Below are 4,168 nucleotides of genomic sequence, written 5' to 3'. Positions count from 1 at the left end.
AGAGAGAGAGAGAGAGAGAGAGAAAGAGAAGACCAGGACATTCATCCATGCTAAGTTCTGAACTCAAGTCTCAGTTTTGACATTGGCAAGAAAACAAAAACAGAAGTCACACAAACAAGCTGCTGAGTAAATCAGGTGCAATGGATCATGCCCGTGCTTAAAGGCATTCTTAAGTCAGGGGAGGGTGATGGAAATAGCCATTCCACCTGATTTGACCTGCCAACAAACTGGAATTCTAATGCATTCCTTCAAACACTGGTTTCATCCCAGGCCCCGCCTATAGGATTTCTGATTTCTTCCATCTTCTCTTCTATTGTAGGGCGTGTAACTCTGGGATTACCAAATGTGTGGGAGTTGTATTTCCTGATAATGCCCAGTTTGATTGTGCAAACCATCTGCCTACTGTCCTAAAAATATTCTCTGGAAGATGAGGAGGTGTGTGCGTGTGTGTATAAATTAGACCAGATATGTTTGCGTGAGGTCTGGGGGACAGCAAATGTCTGAGTGGCCTTTGATCGTAGGTCTTGGGTCAGAAGTCTTGAATGAATCCAGATCAGAGACAAGAGCTGTTGGGAGAGAGCCTGTGACTGACTGACTTTTAGCAGAGACCTGAGGGAGGCAGGGGTTCCCTCTCATTCCATCCTTACACTTTAGTCTCACTGGTCCAGAGGAAGCCAGGTTTATTTTCTGGAAAAAAAAAAAAAAAAATGCCAGGCAGTGGTGGCGCATGCTTTTAATCCCAGCACTTGGGAGGCAGAGGCAGGCAGATTTCTGAGTTCAAGGCTAGTCTGGTCTACAGAGTGAGTTCCAGGACAGCCGAGGCTACACAGAGAAACCCTGTCTCAAAAAAATGAAAAAACAAGCAAACAAACAAACAAGACCTAACAGAATAGGCCAGTATGACCAGGTAAATAAATGGGCTAGCCCCAGATCATCACTTCTTCCTCTGCTCCCCCAAATCCTATCCTTAAGTCTCATCCCCAGCTCTGCAGCAGAACACCTGTGGCAGCTCCCCCACGCCCCCCCACTGGATCCCACAGGTCTTCTCCTAACCTCTCTCCCCCACCTCATGGATTTATCTCAGCTCCCATGACAGGTACTCCTGGGGACCCACAGGCTACTCTCCCAGGGAAGCAACTGCAGATCTTCACCTTTCCCTCTGCACCTCCAAACCCAGTTCCCCAGTTTCATCCTTAGCTCTGCAGCCAACCTTCTGCTGTGGCCTCTCTTCACTCTCTGCCCCAATCTCCAGGGGACTAACTAAGCCGATCCTGGTGGGACACCCTGCCTTTCTTACCCCTCTGAGCTGCCTCACACTCCTGTCCCCGATTACATCCCCCTTCCCAAGTATCAGCTCCCACGACTGAACCACATTTTACCTGGAATCTCTAATGGTCATAGCCATCAGGTTTCCTATCAGGTGTCACTGTCCCTAAGAACCAGAGAGGAAGCAAGAAACGAAGGAACAAAACACCCAACCAACAAAAAAGATAAGACCATATACTTGCACCTAGAATTACAGTTTTCCCTATCCTAGATGCCTGGACACTAACTTAAACATTCAATCAATAAGACCCAGGATAATATGTCTCTACTAGGGCCAGTAACCCTACTACAGCAGGCCCTGAATGTTCCCTGAAGCACCCACACAAAAAAAGACCTTAAAATGAATGTATAGAAATTCTTAAAGAGGAAATGAATAAATCCCTTAAAGAAATCTCTGAAAACACAATGGAAAAAATGAATAAAACCAGTCAAAACATGAAAATGGAAACAGAGTCAATAAAGAAAACCCAAACTGAAGGAAATCTGAAAATGAAAAATTTAAGTAACATTATAGGAACTACCCAGGCAAGCTTCACCAACAGAATTCAAGAGATGCAAGAGAGACTCTCCGGCATTAAAGACACAATAAAAGAAATAAATACCTCAATCAAAGGAAAGGTTAAATCTAAAAACCTCATGGCACAAAACACCCAGGAAATCTGGGACACCATGAAAACACCAAAGCTAAGATTAGTAGGAATAGAGGACAGAGAGTAAACTCAGGTTAAAGACACAGAAAATATATTCAACAAAACAACAGAAGATGTGTGTCTGTAAAGGTACAAGAAGCAAACACAACACTAACTAGATTGAATCAGAAATGAAAGTTCCCTCAGCATAATAACCAAAACACTAAATGTACAGAACAAAGAAAGAGTATTAAAAGCTGCAAATGAAAAAGAGCAAGTAACATAAAATCAGACCTATTAGAGTTACTCCTAACTTCTCTATGGAGATTCTAAAAGCCAAATGAACCTAAGAAGCAAGCTGTTGTACCCATTTTATTATTTGACAAATTGGCTTCTAAACAAAACCAATTGGAAAAGATTGGGAATGACATTATGTACTCATCAAAGGAAAAACCCACCAAGGGGACATTTCAATTCTTAACATCTATGCCCCAAACACAAGGGCACCCATATCTGTAAAAGAAATACTACTACAGCTTAAATCACATATTGAACCTCACACACCGATAGTGGGAGACTTCAATACCCCACTCTCACCAATAAACAGGCCATCCAGACAAAAACTTAACAGAGAAATCAAATCAACCTAATATATTTATACAACATTTCACCCAAATACAAAAGAACATACCTTCTTCTCAGTACCTCATGAAACTTTCTACAAAATTGATCACATTCCCAGTCACAAAGTAAGTCTCAACAAATACAAAAATATTTAGCACCTTGAATCTTATCTGACCACCATGGATTAAAGCTGACTTCAACAACAGAAAGCTAACAAAAACATGGAAATTGAGCAACCCTCTACTGAATGAAAAATGGGTCAAGACAGAAATTAAGAAAGAAATTAGTTGGGCACTGGTGGCACACAACTTTAATCCCAACTTTGCTCTAGACACAAAGGCAGACTGAGCTCTGAGTTTGAGGCCAAACTGATCTACAGAATTCCAAGACAGCTAGGGCTACACAGAGAAATTCTATCTCAAAGAAGGAGGAAGAGAAAGAGGAGGAACAGAAGGAAGAGGAAACAAAAGACTTTCTAGAATTGAATGAATATACAAATACCAAAATTTGTGGCACACAACAAAAGTGGCTCTAAGAGATAAGTTCATGACACTAAGTGCCTACATAAAAAGTTGGAGAGATCTCAAACTAGTAAGTTCATAGCACACCTGAAAGTTCTAGAACAAAGAAAGAAAGAAATCTCACTCAAAAAGAGAAGAAATAGATAGCAAGAAATAATCAAACTCAGGGCTGGAATCAATAAAATGGAAATAACAACAACTCAAGAATCAATGAAACAGAGTTGTTTCCTTGAGAAAATCAATAAGATTGATGAACTTTATCTAAATTAATTAAAAGGTGGAGAGCAAATACCCAAATAAGGAATCAGAAATGAAAAAGGAGGATATAACAATAGACACTGAGGAAATCCAGAGAATCATAGGACATACTTTAAAAACCTGTATTCCACCAAATTGGAAAAATCAAAAGAAATGAATAACTTTCTCAATACATACCATTTACCAAAGTTAAATCAAGATTAGATAAACAATTTAAATAGACCTATGGGTTTCTAGTGAAATAGAAGTAGTCATTAAAAGTCTCCCAACAACAACAGCCCAGGGCAGAATTCTACCAGACTTTCAAAGAAGAGTTAATGCCAATACTCCTCAAATTATTCCACAAAACAGAAACAGAAAGAACATTACCCAATTCATTTTATAAGGCCACAGTTATCCTGATACCCAAACTACATAAAGACCCTACAAAGAAAGAAAGAGAATTACAGACTAATTTTCCCTTATGAACATAGATGCAAAATATTCAATAAAATACTTACAAACTGAATTCAAGAACACATCACCATGATCAAGTAGGCTTCATCCCAGAGATTCAGAGATGGATCAACTTATGAAAATTAGAAAATTCAATCAACCATATAAACAAACTGAAAGACAAAAACAAGAACAAAACAAAACAAAACAAAACCAACCATGATCATCTCCTTAGATGCAGAAAATATCTTTGACAAAATCCAACACGCCTACATGATAAAAGTTCTGGATTAAGGGTACATGGGACATACCTAAACATAATGAAAGCAACTTACAGCAAGTCCATAGCCAACATCAATTAAATGGAGAGCAAAT

This window comes from Mastomys coucha, unplaced genomic scaffold, assembly GCF_008632895.1.
Source record: "Mastomys coucha isolate ucsf_1 unplaced genomic scaffold, UCSF_Mcou_1 pScaffold12, whole genome shotgun sequence".
Classification (NCBI taxonomy): domain Eukaryota; kingdom Metazoa; phylum Chordata; class Mammalia; order Rodentia; family Muridae; genus Mastomys; species Mastomys coucha.
Note: the sequence above shows the minus strand (reverse complement) of the source record.